The sequence below is a fragment of the Passer domesticus genome, chromosome 1, assembly GCF_036417665.1.
Source record: "Passer domesticus isolate bPasDom1 chromosome 1, bPasDom1.hap1, whole genome shotgun sequence".
NCBI classification, from domain to species: Eukaryota; Metazoa; Chordata; class Aves; order Passeriformes; family Passeridae; genus Passer; species Passer domesticus.
Window position 1 is genome coordinate 115,607,179 of NC_087474.1, and position 16,449 is coordinate 115,623,627.

The 16,449-nt window shown below is 39.7% G+C and overlaps 1 long non-coding RNA gene across 3 annotated transcripts; it reads left to right on the plus strand.

Annotated features, from left to right (window-relative positions):
* Positions 1–402: 402 nt before the first annotated feature.
* Positions 403–4,315, plus strand: LOC135289270 (uncharacterized). Of its 3 annotated transcripts, XR_010352057.1 has the most exons (5): positions 403–551; positions 633–688; positions 1,614–1,815; positions 1,947–2,098; positions 2,678–4,315. It is a non-coding gene; the product is annotated as an uncharacterized LOC135289270 (long non-coding RNA). The 3 variants fall into 3 exon arrangements; XR_010352053.1 differs by having other exon boundaries at positions 403–688; XR_010352059.1 differs by lacking the exon at positions 1,614–1,815.
* The last annotated feature ends 12,134 nt before the right edge of the window (positions 4,316–16,449 follow it).

The following is a 16,449-nucleotide window of genomic DNA, read 5'->3' on the forward strand; positions in this document are numbered from 1 at the left end:
TCCTCCTAAAGCTGTTATCCTCTGTGAATTCTGTCATTTCCAATGAGTCTTGTGCTGTAATTTAAAAGATAACTCACTCCTGTTTCCAGCGTTTTAATGCATTTTATTTTTTTCTACAAGCAATATACGTGTGTAATTAATAAACAATTTAGTATGTTGAGGAACCTAGGAACTTGGCAAATGTTCTGGGGATATGAAATCTCAGGAAAAGCAGCACATTATAAGAAATAGTAAGTAATTACTTATGTAAGCTTTTCTTTTTAAATTCTAAGAACATTAGCTACTAATTACCTACTAATTACCAGTACTTCAGCAGGTGTTTGCACTTAACTGTAGGCTAAAGCCCCTGTGAAAAACAAACCCCTCACACTCCCTCTCAAGATTAAAGCTGAATCCCCCTGGACTCCATAATACAGCATAGGTGCAGCAGAGCTGTTTACATGCTAGTCCTTTAACCACTTGGCCGCTTAAGGTGAAAACAGCCTGCAGTTTATTTCCCTTGTATTTTCTGCCAGAGCCTAGGTGATTTGCTAGAATGAATTACTCAAGAGGTAATGAACAAAACCTAAGGGTTAAAAGTAAACTATGATTAAGACTTCATCCTCATCTCCACATTTATCTCATTTCTGTAGTGACCTGGCAGAGGAAAGACTCAATTTCTGACCATGAATATTGCTGGCTAGAGAAGGTGAGAACAAAGGCTTACACGTGAAAAGTTCCTTGAGTTTAAAAAAACAAAAAACAAAAAAAAACACAAAAAAAAAAAAAAGAAGAAAAAAAAATATGCAGAGCCCTCAGCTGGTGCAAAATGATTTGGTTTCGCCAGTGTTGTTGCTCAAGTCAATACTTCATGCCACTTGAGGGACTGGCCTGCACTTCAGATCCAATGTGTTCATGACTCTTTTCAAAGACTAATTCATACAGGTAAATTTTAATTTAAAAAAAATTCCTAGGCAATGAATTTCAAAATTATAAGTGTAGGTTCAAGTTCATAACCTTGACTGCTTAAAATTCAGCATTTTAATTTACCTAGTTATCAAAACATACTTGACTATCAATAGAAGGGAGATATCAGATACAAGAAGTCCAGGTAGAGAGTGGAAAAGATAAGAGGTGCCTTCAGCAACCTGACACAGTGTTCACATTACACCTTCTGCAGAGCACCTTAGGGACAGATGGAAGGACTGACAGGAACACCTCGGGGCAATACTTTTTATTAAGACTGTTCACAGATTAATAATTCAAATAATGCTGGTAACATATTTTTGCCTTTTACCCTCTCTGAGACTTGCAAGATCTATTCAAAATATATGGTTGCTTATTTCACTTCTGCCATTACTTCTTTTTCACTGCAAAGAAGACTCAAAGGTAGGCAGTGGAGGCAGTTCAGATCATCACCATTTTTCCATGGATGCCAGTTAAGCTACAAATCCCTTCTAGGTCCATTTTTCACTGAGGTGATAGAAGTAGTGACTGTGCTGTGAAGTATTAGCAGCAGTAGAAGTGCTCATGCCTACAGCTGGGAGCTAAGTTTTTTGAACAGCACACCTCTATTAAAACAATAGGAACTGCAGGAGACTAGAAACAGTTGAAAACCTGACCCTTTTATTCAGGTACTTAAAGGGGACCTTTTGGCTGCTGGTGTGTTTTAAGACTTAAGCCCCACAACTGAGAAATTAAAACCTGCTTTGACATATGAATGAACCAAATGAGACCATGAGGCTTCTGAGAAAATTATACAGCTCAACCTTGGTGCCTTCCATCTGAGCGTCTCAAAACAATATACAAAAATTAACAAAATAGCATGCCTGGAAGGTAAGTCATTGATCTTTCACCAATCAACAAACTGAAGCAAAATGCCCATATGTCATTTAAAAAGAGGGTTTAAATTTCATTTGTTCTTCCTGTAAAAGTACTTTCTGCTCATTTCTTTTCCTGTGCTTCAGGCCTATGGTAAGATTTCCAGAGGACCTGAAGAGTGGAAAGATTAGCAGTGCTCTGCTCATGAGGCTGATCCAAGGTGCTGAGCGAGGCTGTTTCAGTCCTGAGGAAGGACTCCTGTGCCTGGAATCTGCTCTGTTTCTGACTGTTGTCCCAGGTGATCCAATAAAAGATATTGCTTCTCTCTATATAGGCTTAACTGCACCAAATGCTGAAATGGCACAAATGTAGCTGCTCATCATACCCATTTGAAAGACAGCACCATTCATATCCCCAGATGATGACCTTACGAAAAATCATTATGAAAAAGAGGGAACTAAGAACCAGGACTATTTTGGGCAGAGCCATCTGACTCACTGCTGCTCCCAAAAGATGAGCTGGAAGGCAGCCCTGCTCTGCTGGAGTACCATGAGACTGCATCCCTGGTGGGTGAGGTGCCCTGCCAGCTGCACTGCTAACGCCAGCTCCCAGCATCCTGCAGCCCAACAATGGATGGAAACAATGGATGGAAAGGGGAAGCAGGGGAGGTGGAAACATGACCTGTCAGAAATGGGTTGCCCAACTGGCCCATTAGTCACTCCTTAGGTGTTGGGCACTGGGGATGCAGAGGGAAATACTGATGATGCCAACAAAGGAGTGTCTAAAGCATCTTGAGTTTCATGGTTGCATTTCTTTTAGTCAGAAAGGTTTTTGCTGGGGTATTTATGTATTTTTCCCCATTTTTACTGTCTTCCAGGCAGTTCCCTTAGGTGGGATTTCACAGTCCCAGCAATACTGTGATGAAGTCAAGGCTGGAACACCTTTTCCTGCATGCGCCAGAGGTACTGTGGATGCCGTGACCCACTGACATCATTTCAGGGGACACAGAAGCAAATTGAGAAGAGGATTTTTCTCTTATATTATCTTTTCTTTACTTTCATTTCAAAGAGGACAGGAAAAAATGCAGAGACAGGATTTTAGCCCTTCATTTTATAATGTAATTGAAATGCCAAGAGACTGAAAAAATTCAATGTTGATGAAGAAACGGATGTTAGTGCAATGAAGAATAGCTCTGTCTTTGTCAGTCTGCAGTCTTTTATGTGTCACAGGCTGTCACTTTCTATTGCATTTCAACTGACTAATTACCCCAGTTTATTAAAAGTGAATATGAATTCACATTTTTTACTTTGCCATGTTCCAAGTGTTAGTGTTATCAGGAGCTATTACTGAATGATAGATCCCACAGTTCTAGGCTTCCTCATGTGGGCAAGTACAGAGCAAATCTACCTCAATATCAATGAAAACCAGATATATTCATTTAAGGGGGAAATATATACTATGTGCAGTACATGCTCACATCCAAGCATTAATCACCCTGGTGTGTCCCACATGGCTCAGTGTATTATTAGAACCTCACTCACAGAGCAGAAGAGTGTCTGTAAGTGATGATGTTGGAAGGGTTGGACTTGAATTAAATGTACTCATCGCTTCCTAATGGGGAGGTATTTTCTGACAGCTGTAATGAAAACTGCTGCTCATCAAAAGGTACTCTGTGTCCTAGCTCACAAATTCAACCTCAGCTGCAAGTTGCACATTTAAATTTCAAAGTTTTTATCTCTAGCCGCACTGGAGTGCACTTATAAGTGCTGTGGAAGGGTCAAATTAGATGAAATCAAAGCCCTGATTCTACTGAAGAGGCAATTTTAAGCTTTTGCAATTGGAGCTGTGTGCTGTTATAGGCTTAAAAAACCTCATCATCAAAAATAAGGATTTCTAGAATATGATAATTATCACTTTGATCTGTCCAACTCAGATCCAGCAGTAACTAAAATATTTGAAATTCCCCATTCTGTATAAAACAACACATTCATATGAACAGGTGCATAAACTACAATAGTTCTAGTACAATTGGTACCACATTTATTATTGCTAGTTCTTCACAACTTCCCCTACATTTTTGAGTGAGTGATCAGATTCCTTGGGAGGACATTTGCACCACCTTTGGAGGAGTTGCATACTGGCATCAGCTTTATGTGTATTGGCAGTAATAATCAATAAGAGGAATAACAATAACTTGGGAAGTTATGTCGATAGCAAGTGCTGGGAAAGAATGGTGATTCAGGTCTCGGAGGGAAATGCCATTTTGCCTGAAAGCAAAGCACACGTAGTCAACAGGAAAAGGGAGAGGGTTTCATTCTTCTAGTGTTTTCCTAGTAGGTACTCATTGTTTATAACAAAATGTAACTATTGTATGTTTTCCTATGATTTGAGATATTTACTATTTCACATGCTAAACAAAATGTTCCTTCATTAGAACATAACATAGTTGGAGGGAATAAATATCACATGACTGGCTGCAGTGGCAGTACTGTCATCTTCTACATTTACAAAAATGAGGCAGAAGAGTATTTTTTAAACATGCTGTCTGTAGAGAAGCAGTGAGACATGCACTCACATTGCCTGGACTCCAAGCAGGTCAGCTTGATGAGCTAGCTGTGATGTGAAAGCTGTAAGGCTCCCTTCTCTGGTGTTTTCAAGTCCTCTGGGTATGATGAATTTTGTATAGGATATTTAAGGGACTGGCTGAAGCTATCTCATCCTGGGTTTGTGCCCAGGCTGATGCTGACGGCCATGAACAGAAGATACCCCCTGGAGCATCCAGCCCGTTCACAGAGAAGAGCAGCTCTCCACCTCTCAGCTTAAGAGTGCAGTGAAATCAGTCTGGCTGTACCCATACTTTAGGACAAGCTTTGACTTTGGTCTGCACCAGGGAGGTGCAACTTGGGTGGGGAATGCTGATCCTGGATGACTGAGACCCTGCATGTGGTTGGCTTCATGAAGGAGGCCTCTCTCTCCCTTCCAGTGGGGAAGGTAGGAGAGGTGCCTTTGTCCATGGGTGTCTTGGTGTCAAGCCAGAGAGCTTCAGGAAAAGGAGGCAGGCAGGGCCTGAGGACAGTGTGTGAGGACACCTCTAAGCACAAAGAGACTGACTACCTAGAGCAGGGAGCAACACCTTCAGTGGAGAAGGAAACAGCTCCCCCACAGGTAGGGATGCAGCTGGCTCCCTCCTGAGGCACATGTGGAAATCAAGAACAGGCATGTTATCCAGGGAGCAAATAATACTTAAATCCTAGTGCTAAGGAAAAATCACGTACCCGACCCCAGATATGAGATTTGCAGCCAGCCCTCCTCCAAAACAAGGAACAGCTGAGAAAGTTGATGACCCTCTTCTAATGGGAAGGGAGTTTGCTGTTTGCTGTATTGGGGAAGCAGGTGTGGGCAGGAAGGGGTGCTGCCTGCTATAGCCTGAGATGCTACTGGAAGGTGTTCAGATTTTCCTGCTGCACTGGCTCCATGCCGTTGATCCAGCAAACTGCTAACCTAGTTAGAAGAGCTTTAAAGTAGGATTAAGGGAGGGGTTGACTAGGAAAAAAAATAGTTAGCATAAACAAGAGCAGCCTGATGGGGACCTAAAATTTCAGTGATGTTGGTATTCAAATAGGTTCACAGGAGAGACACAGGGAGTAGTGAATCAGTCTACTGAATACTTTAGAAGTCTGTATACTAATGGAAGAAATATTTGGGATAAACAGGTGGAGATGGAAGTCAGTGCAAGATCAAAATTATGACTTAATTGGTGTAACAGAGCTTTGGTGGGATGACTGACATGACTTGAATAGCAATATGAAAGGAAGAACAGGCAAAGAGAAAACAGGAGAGCTGTTACCTCAGTTTGGATCTATTTACTTGCTGGAAGCCTGGCACATAGAGAAGACTAAAACCACCTGAAAATGTAATAGATAATAATTATACAGGAAAATACCTTAAGTACTTACATGGTGAGGTGGCCACAGCAACTGGCCATGGAACTGATCAAGAGAGAGCAGGTTTCAGTGGTAGCAAAGGGCTTTGACAGTGCTTGAAAGTCCCTGCAATAGCAGACAGACTGACAAGCATGTGCACAGAAGGAAGAAGCCATGCTCAGATACTATGGACTGAATATGAAAGATTACCAGGAGCATGTAAGGACAAAACAAGAAAAGCTGGAATGTGGACTGAACCACTACAAGGCTGCAGCACCAAGGGTAGGAAAAACATCATTCTTCTTGTGCATTGGGAGTAAGAGGTAAGCCAAAAGCAGTGTCAACTGAACAATCATGAGGCAAAAAGTTGCAAAAAGGATGCAGAGAAGGCCTGTGTGTGAAATGGGGTTCCTGCATCCTATAGATTGCAAGGTCAGTTGTGAGCATGCAGATGGAATTATTAAAATCAGATACAAAAAAAGGAGGCAAGAATAAGAAAAGGATATTCATTTAACTTCATTTTTTAAAAAATCATTTTTCTCTGATGAATTTTGTATGGGATACTTAGAGGACTGTCTGAAGCTCTTTCAGTCATTAGTAGTCATCCTGGGAACCGTGGAGAGGGATTGAAGAACTAGATAGCTAGAAAAGCACAATATTGTCATTTTTTTAAGCATAAGAGGGAATTGAGTTACTGAAGAAGTCAAATGAACTTCAATCCTCAGAAAAATTCTGTAAGAAGTAAAGCATCTGGAAATCAATATTTATATATCATTCTATGTCAAATGAGCCTTATTTTCTTTCCTGGCTGTGTAATGGGCCTTGTGGGTAATGGGAATCTGTAGATGATACGCACCTTGACTTTAGCAAGGTTTTGACACTCTTCTACCTGATAGAAGAGATTATAGGAAAGATAGAAAATTTTTTGCATTGCAATTGCAGTGGTTTATGATCAAAACAAAAGTATTTATCATTAAATCCTGTAAAGGTCTGACTCAGTGCAGTTCAATGAATGACACGGCAAGTGGCAGTTAAGTCTTCAGTGTAATTTTTATCAAAATCCTATTTTTTCTACCACAGATTCATATTCTATGTCTTCTCAGAACTGATGTCTTGGCTGAAATGCTGTGTATAGCCTTGGGTAGGGACAGTTACAAAGAGGTAACTTTGAAAAAGAGCAAAAAAATATAAAACAACATAGAGGACGAAAGGGGCAAGCAAAAGATGACTTTGGAAGAAAGATTTTAAAAATCTGGTATTGTTTAATCTAAAGAAGAAAAGGCTAAGAATGGATTTAACACCAGTCCTCAGATTTGTAAAAGGTTATTACAGGGCACAAGAATGCTCTGCCACATCCATGGTGAATGAGTTGAATAATAGAAAGAGTCGTGACTTTAAGGAATCCTTTCTAACCAGTACTGTAATGAAATGGGAGAAACTGCTCATTTAGGTCACAGAATTTCTTTCAGTAGAGATCCTTAAGCCCATATTGAAGGTGGAATAAACAGGGCAAGATGCCACAGAGTTACAAAGACAGAAGTAGAATAGGAACTTTCTAAGATCTTTTTCTGACTTTTCCATTTTTATTTATTTCAAGTTTTCAGCTATAGGAGAGCATAATGTTCCAGTTTGCTTCACTTTTGCTCCTGCAAAACTCTTCACTTGTACCTCAGATTTTTAAGACTTCATGGGATTGAAGTTGTATTTTACAGATAGGTAGCACCTGAGCAGCTTGTGCATGAACCAGCATCAGGTGCTGTTAAACGCTGTGCAAATGCAACAACCCATTCCCGCAATGTACAACAGCAGCCACTTCCTTTTGCTTAGGAGCTGGGAAAGTCCCCCTCTGAAGCCCAGCCCCTTCTGCTGCCCAGCCCCTCACCATCACTGTCATCACATTTTCCTCTTTTATCTATCACAGCAATCTTTTGTCTCTCTCCTTAGAAGAGCTTCATAAAAACTCTGTGTAGTGTTTTTGGCAACAGTAGAGATTTCTAGGGCAGCTTTGAATGTGGTAGTCAGATCTCTTCATGTAGTTAAAACATGATGCACACAAGCCAATCCACTTTCTGTAAAACATTTGGTGAGAGCGGTCATGGTCTTGAGCATGGGAGCATTAGAATGAGCCATGGGAGAGCAAAGCCTGACGGTAAACTACTTGTGTGGCACTGTGCACTGAAACTTCCCAGCTGAGCTGTGAGAACTGCAGGATTAGCAGCACTGCCTCATCCCATGGAGTACTTCTGAGGATAAATGCATGAGGTGCCTAAATAAAGAGTATCTGGGGTGCTATGTGCCCCTGAGATTGATTTGCTGGTGCAGATGCAAGAGGGCAGTTTTGATTTCCATTCCTTTTAAGTTGTGTATTTGGCATGTTGACTACTTGGCCCATGTAGGAGTAGAAGGGGATGCAGAGGCCCATACTTCTCATTGCAAGATGGATTCAGTCTTTGATTAGCCAAAAGTTCTTGTTCTTGTACTTATCTTTGAGCAGCTGGAGGGTCCCAAGGCCCCTTGTGCAAAGTCCTTATATAGAAGGGATGAAATCCTGCTCTGTTGAAAGCAGCAGCACTTACATCCTGGGCTCACTCAGCTTCCATCCCATTCATCTTAGAGATGTGCAAATACATGCTTGAGTGCTCCACTGAATCATGATGACTCTTCTAGAGGAATTGCAGGGAAAATCAATAGAATCTTCCTTATCCCCAGACCATTGCCATTTCAGTGGATTCCTGCCCTTAGAGCACTCCAGCTGCCCAGTCCCTGCCTCTGCTGGAGCACAGTGCATCTCGAGAACTTTCAGTAGGGCTGTATGAGCTCTCTCTAACCTGAGTCACTAATACCCAGCTGTGCTAGCAAAGATCTAGTTCAGTTAACGTGGCTCCTTTGGACCCACACAAGCCAGGGAGGAGTTGCAGGAGCAGCTCTGCTGCTAAAGCAGGCAGTAACTTCCAACCAGCAATGCAGGGCGTGTTAGAGCAGGGATTGTGCGGTGCCCAGTACATCTGTAACCAAAAGGAAGTGTGGTCACAGACACTCAGGTTTGCCTGAATTCCTTTGGAGAATAGCTGCCTTAGCAATGGAAAATTACTCTTTTTTTTTTTTTTTTTTTTTTGAGTGTTTTTTATAGAAATCTCTTCTAACACTGAGCAGTATGCAACTCTATTTAACATTTGGCACTGTCATGAGAGAAGTGTTACTACACCCCAACTCTATTTAACATTCGGCACTGTCATGAGAGAAGTGTTACTACACCTCTCCCCAAAGGTATTGGCTAAATGTATGTATTTTCCTCTTAGAAAGTTTCTCCTCTATCTAATGAACACTTCAGAGTATCTCAGAGTGTTCTGCTTTGGTCTTTTGGCTGTGTTGAACACATACATTTTATGGTATGTGCACCAGCAGTGTGCTTACTTTGGCTGTCTAGAATTGCATAGCAAACAGCTAAGTTACTTCCTAGGCTTCAAGTCCACAACAGAGTTAAGAAAGTGCTTCTAACATTCAAAAAATTACTATATCTTGAGATATTTTCAGAGATTCTTTTTCCTGGAGAAGAACTCTCATAATGAATACTGAGCCTTAGACTATATCAAAACCTGTGCGAGCATAATAAATATCCTGTGTTGTGAAACATTCCCAGGAGAACATATAAACATTTAAGCAAACCTCCAACAGGGCAAAACAATGCTTCTTAACATTTTCAGTCCACACTTCAATTGATTATGGATGTTTCTCACCTTGAGTGTGACTTGTTTGGCTTCTGTCCTCCTGAATTCAATCCGGAATAGCAGTTACTGGGCAAAGAAGGACCTGGGAATAGTCAAAGCTGCTTCAGAAGTAACGTGCTTCAGAGGCCATGTTTTTTATTGCTCTATCAAAACCTGCAGTTACACAAACATTTTTCTTGGTGTAAGAAACTCATTCTTCTTTCTAGCCCTGCTTATTCCTCCCTCTTTCTTGAATCTGTTTGCAGGCCCTGTATGGTGACCTGACTTAAAAACAACTCTACAATACTCTTCTGAACGTGGCTGAGCCAAATATCCATGAACACAGAGCCTCATATGATTCTCTTAATAAAAGATGCTTGAGAACGTAAAACTAGACTGAGTTAAAATATCTGAAAAATCATTCACTTGCATGCAGTTTTCTGTCAAAAGAAAAATACTTTGTGGAAGCATATCGATTTTGGCAAAAATTAGGTTGGAAGAAGAAGAAATGGAGAGAAAGAGAGAGACATGTCATGTGTCTCTATATATCCAAGTAACAGAATAAAACCATCTTAAATCCCAAGTGAATGTCCTCAAACAAAATAATGCCTCATCTGACTTGAAGTCACTCACAAAAATAGTGAAGAGACTCATTTTCAATCCCACCAAATAAAAAATAAATTTGAAGTTTTGACATTTTACATTAAATAATGATTCACCAACCCAATATAAGAAGTACAGTAAAAAGATGTGGGATACTACTCAGAAAGATTCTTCACCTTCTGTGAAATGGTTTATTCTTGTCAACTCCAGAAATCTTTGGTCCAGTCCAAAACATCCCTAACATAATCAGTTCTGTTTCAGTGGGAGACATGTGGGAGACACATATATGTGGGAGACACATATAATGCATATGTGGGAGACACATATAATGCAAACTAGTTGTAAAGGTTTGTTATTTCAGCATGAACCTTTTGTGTCCAACAGGTATCAGTATACAGAGGTTTTACAGATTTTTTTTTTTCTTACTATCGGACTCATTAGCTAATGTTTAATCAGTTACCTGTAAAAACATGCACAGGCTTGTATAATATTTGAATACACAGTAATTACACAGCAGCTGATGTATCTGAAGATACTTTGGGAAATCTTTGTATTTATAGGTTATTTTGACTTAAAGCTGTACTTTCTATTGTACTGAGCTAAAAAACACTGAAGGACAATAATTAACACCTGGGACAGCAGGAGCTTGTGGGTCATGAGTTACATGGGGAGACAGCAACTGAACAAAGTGCGGTAACTTACCAAAGCTCTTGAATACTCATGAAAGGAGTCATCGGATGATACCAATCATTTGCCAATATTTTTTGTGGTTACATGTTTTATTGTTGTTTGGGGGGCTTTTCTGAATTATTTAAGAGTTATTAATATTTTATTAAATCCTGTCTTTCTTACTCCAATTCTTGTTGCCATTTCCAAGAGCTGAGCAGCTTTCCTATGGAAAAATTGCATAGAAGAAATCAATTCTGCAAAGTTTCTTTCACATACCCTCCTACCTGGAGATTTTAACTTTCATGATCTCCTTCACTTTCCTAAATAATTAGGAAACATATTTATTTATTTCAAATTCTGGCATTGACTTTCAGAAAGCTGGACCATGTTTTTCATTTTCTTTAAAATCCTATTGCCTGCTTTCCAAGCCCATTTCTTATCCTTTTTACTCTGTGTTTCTGTCACAATTTTACAGTTAGCCATTTAAAAATATATAATTAAAGTGCCAAAGCACCTGCTAGCCTCATGCATATGCATGAAATAGAATTATGTCCCCTCTGGGACACTGGTGTTGTGACTCTGGGGAAATGGCTAAGTAACCATGACAACGTGTCTCCGCCACATCTTATTTCCAGTGATAAAAGCATGATTTACCCTATTAAACAAACCATATTACAACTTGCCCACAGCAAGTGGTGTCATCTTTCTGGTAGAGGCACCAGGTCATGAGGGAGAGTAGCCCAAGCCCATCCATCCATGCATCCATCCATGCATCCATCCATCCAAGCCTCCCCCTCGCTGACACTGCTCCATGGTTACGTTGATGGTAAGAGGCAGGATGAGACACACGTACAGTATTTTGCATTTCTGCCCTGATAGGTGAGATGAAACGAGGGGAGCAGTATTCATTATCTGCAGGCACCAGCCCAATCCCCAGGACAGCAGTGATGGACGGTGCAGGAGAACCCAAGGGTAGGGCGCAAAGATTGGCAGAACCCACACACAATGATTCAGAGGTTTAAATTAGATAATTTCTGCCTCTTCTTTCCTGCCAGTTTGCCAAGGCTGCCAATACTTTGTGAATGCCAGGGAAGGCTACCAGAAGTGGTTTTTCAAAGGCTGCTGCCAGAAAACAATGTTAAATTCTTTTTTTATAAGCTTGCCTTTCCTATTGATTAGACTTTATCTTATTTAAAGTGATTTTTCAAATCAAGTGCACTCTTCATTATTTGTTTTTGATTTACGCCTTGCTTAATTAGGGAAGGCACCTTGCTATTACATTATCTGTAACAATTTTACAGAGAAATTCTCCTCATTGGGTCTTTTCTACTAGCATATACAATATTTGTTTTATTAGCACTTTGAAGAAATATTTAAATCAGCCAAACTAATAATTTAAATATTTTAAATATTGCCTTGAAAGTGTTTGCATTAACCCTCTTCTTTCCATCACATACTTAAAGAAAAGTACAAATCCTAATTTGAGTTCTTAATCACTTGAGGGCACAATTTGATTAAGAACAATAAACAGAGAGGTGAAGAAATTAAAACCACAAATGTCTCAGAGAGAAAACAAAACTGGTGTTTAAAGGTCAAGTACATAGACGTAATTAGTTCTACTTACATGAAGAATTGCAATTAGCTTTATGAATTGCATTTTGAAATTGCCGGGTCCTGTGAATCCTGGGGGTTTCTTGAAACATCAACTGTTAGAAGCATGTGATTAGATCAGACTCACAGCTAAGAATGAAAAAAAGCTAAATCATGTTCAGTGCAAACAACTGCAAGGTGAAGCTGAAAGTACTACATGGGCTTACCACGAGGTGACTAGCAAACAACAACCCAGTATTCATCAGATTATGTGCAACCTGATTTATGATTGCTAAATTCTTGGGACCAACCCTTTCCCAATTTCAAACATAATCTGTACAGGGATTCTGCATTTACTGTCAAAGGATGGATTACTTTCTCTCCCAAGAACACCAAACATGGAGAAGGTGTTGGTTATTCTAGCAAGTTCTTGTAAGTCCCTGACAGCTGTTCCCAAAAAAACCTCTAGTCCAATGGAAATCTGATTTCTGCTAGAACATGCAACAAAATTGCATTCTTGCAACAAAAGTCAGTGTTTGGACTTCAGGGCCTCTTCCAGTGACTTGAATGCTGAATGATATGGAAGGATTTGACAAATACTCTTGAGTTTCCAGGTATCCCAATCCTGTCACCACTCTGGGCTCCCCTCACAGCAGGGAGAGAAGCACAGCTGACCTTTCTGCCAAGGTTCTCCAGTTGCCTCTGGATGCCTGTTCAAAAGGCATTGCTGTTCTACCCTCTTTCTGGTGCTGTATGGGAAACCTACAGAGGTGGCAGAGTGCCCAGATTAGTTGTTTGGAGTTCTGACTGAGCAGATTTGTCAGAGCACTGGGTTTGCTGCTCTAGCTCTGGTTGGTTTGCTTTATTTGTGTGTGTGTGCAACGTAACAGTCTCCTTGCCATCCAGAAACAGGCTGTGTTGTGTGTGGAGGGTTGAGCAAAGGAGAAAAACCTGAAGCCAAATTTTATACTACTGCTCAGAACACCAACTTGAGTAGTGACTTTGTGCAAGTAAGTTGTAGAAAACTCCTCTAGAGAGTGTCTGGATCTTTATGCAATACAACAGAGAAATAAAAGGGGAAAACCCTGCATCTCAGTTTTCCTATCTGTAACATGGGACTAATACTTACCAACCGACCCATGTCACAAGGGAGATGCAATAATTAATTAGCTAATGTTCCTACAGCACTTTAACTCTGTAAAGTGTAAAATAAATGTTAAGCATTATTGGCACTTAGATTCTACAGTGATTGGTGCCCTACAATTCCCTAAGCCAGACAGCTAGTTATTGCTGCTCAGAGCAGCAGCAGCTTACAATACATCCCTGCATTATCAGCTGGTTTCTAGATGGTTACATGCCAATGTGCCTGTACATACATTCTCCCACATGCCAGACACCACAAAGGAGAATTCTGAGGTCCAGGATGTGACTGGAAAGGGAGCTCTGCAACCACTCTGTAACTGGGCAGTCCCTTTTTTTCTGTGGTTTTATTTCCTCCTCTCTGAAGCAGGTTATTAGGTAATTACCAGTACCTGAAACCCACTGCCCTGCTGTATAAATACTATTTAATCTGATTTTATCAGTTGACTCATCATTATCACTGAAAGTATCCAGGATTTCAATAAATTCAATGTCAATGAAACTAATTGGTAAACTGCGTAGAGCAATTTGAGAGGAAAAAAAGAGCTTTGTCCTTTTTCATTTTGTGGCTATATACTTCTTAGCTAAATTTTATTTCAGTGAACAAGAAGATGGCAGCTTCTAAAATTATGTCTGAGAGATGGATATGTAGGTAATATTGTTTAATATTAACTGCTGCTACATGGGTTCATGAATTCCCATCAGTACCGGGTTTTATGGAGTTCCTTATGCTAAAGTCTATTTCAACAAAGATACTGGAAAGAGCCTGGTTTGCAGCTCAGTAGTTCAAGAAAGAATTGCAGCTTTGCCCTCTCAGTCATAGCCTGAGAGATTGGTATTGAAGTCTCTGCATTTACACTATATACAATTACAAGGTTTTTTTTCAGCTTAGACTCAGCCTGGTCCTTTGGGTTAAAACTTCCTTATCATGCCCATGTTTAAAGCCATTCAAAGCACCAGTTAGTTATTTGTAGCCTCGTGACTCCATCTCGGTTTGGAGGGTATCTAATACAAACCAGGAGGAGAGTTTCTTATTTAGTTTGCTCTCAAAAAAATCCAAAGCCGCACTGTGAATCAAACCAGTAGATGGTAAAACGAGACAACTGAAAGTTCTGTAAAACTCTGATTAGTACTTTCAACCAAAACACTAGTGAGATGCAGCCTCAGCCCATGGGGTACTATTTCTGCTGACTTTGTAGGAGGCCATGTGGACAATAAGCAACCAAGCAACCCCACACCACCACGTCAGAGTTTAAGAGAATCTCCCAGAGCAAACACCATTTAATTCCTTCACGCTTTCTTGAATTGTTCCCATTAGCATCCCCTATTTGGCTTTGTCAACCACAGGCTACTGGGTTGAGACACATTTGGTTTGAGCCAGCCAGGATGTCACTTATACAGTGTTCTGCTAGATCCAGAAATATAAAAAGGATCCAAATATTGATATGCACACATTGGAGACAATTCCAGCACTCTGCCACTCTACTGTGGGATATTGTACACAGTGTTATTTAACTAATAGCATGCACAGGAATTGTGATTGGAATCAGATCCATAAGGACTGGAGGAATGCGGGTGGAAAATCAGAGCCCTAGATTTGACTTTGGGTCCTAGGAGCTGTATTTCATATTGAGACCTCACCATAATAAATACTTAAAAGCCCATAAAATTTTGTCATGATGGAGGTGAAAAGCATCTCATTTATGTATAATTAATGTATACTCACTCATCTTGTTAATTTAATTAGTGAACTGGATAAAATTGTCTCTTTTTGTGATCTTCCTATGAAAGTAAGGAAATGTACTTCATGTAAGACTAGCTGGTTATCACCAACACTGTACCACTTCACTTCTGAAGTTCCTGAGAGTGAATGACTTAATTTATCTTTGATTGTTTGGTACTCAACCCCTGAATAACACCTAGTGGGAAAAAAAAAAAAAAAAAAAAAAAAAAAACAACCACCAACACCCAAAAATAAAATAGTTTTTTGCTGGAGTAAAAATCAATTGCTCAGTGTTTTTTTTCTTGCTTTGTTTAAGATGAACAGATCCCTTCAAAAACTTTCTGAGCTTTAAGGCATGTCATAAGCAATTTCTGTTCTTGTTTTGCCACTGCCCACAGAGAGGATGCTTGAAAGTCGATACTATCTCTTTGCAAAACCCTTCCCCACATCAAAATCTACGATACTGATCTTTGCAAGTTTCTCTTGGAAACTGTCAGCAGTCTGAGTACATCTCTATTGCAGTTCTCTTGAACTTTGGGGTTAATATTAATTTATGAACTTGGAGCATAAGGAAATGCCACACAAGACTATATATACATTTTTGTATTGTTATTTTTTATAAAACCGTGAATTAATATCTGACATATTTATTTAAGTGTTGATGTTGTTCAGATAGTTTAAATGGGATATGCACAGAGTTTCTTTGTGAAAGACAAGAACTTTATCAGGTATCCTGTATCCAAAAAATTTACAGGGAGATAACTGAAACCAGAAAAATGCATAAATATTAATGGGAACATATTCTCTTCTTCCCATCCATTTATAGCCCCCTTTACAATTTAATTATCAATGCAAAGTATTTAAAGTAATAGACATTTTTATTACTAATTTATGTCTGTAAATCAAAACTGGGCAATTTTAAAGTCCATTATATCCAAATGAATGTAAGTACAGCACAGTGACTTGGTGACATTTTCCAGTGCAAAGCTGCCCTGATTGACAGGTAAACAATAAAAACATACATGCAAAAATTAAGCAGTGAGTGGATCATTTATTCGTATTTTTTTAAGTTTCAATAAATTTGTTGGATTACATCAGTAAGGAAGAAAGATGGAGATATGTTAATGTGACTTAGTTTCAGGGAAATTAAAACTGGATATAAAGCAACCTGGGAAGGGCAGTCTAGCCCTAAGTCTTGGTAGCCCTCATTCTGTAGGAATATGAACAACAGTTTATTTTAATCTCAATTTGATGACCATTGGTGTTAAGAAGGCAAATTTGTGAGGGCTGCTGA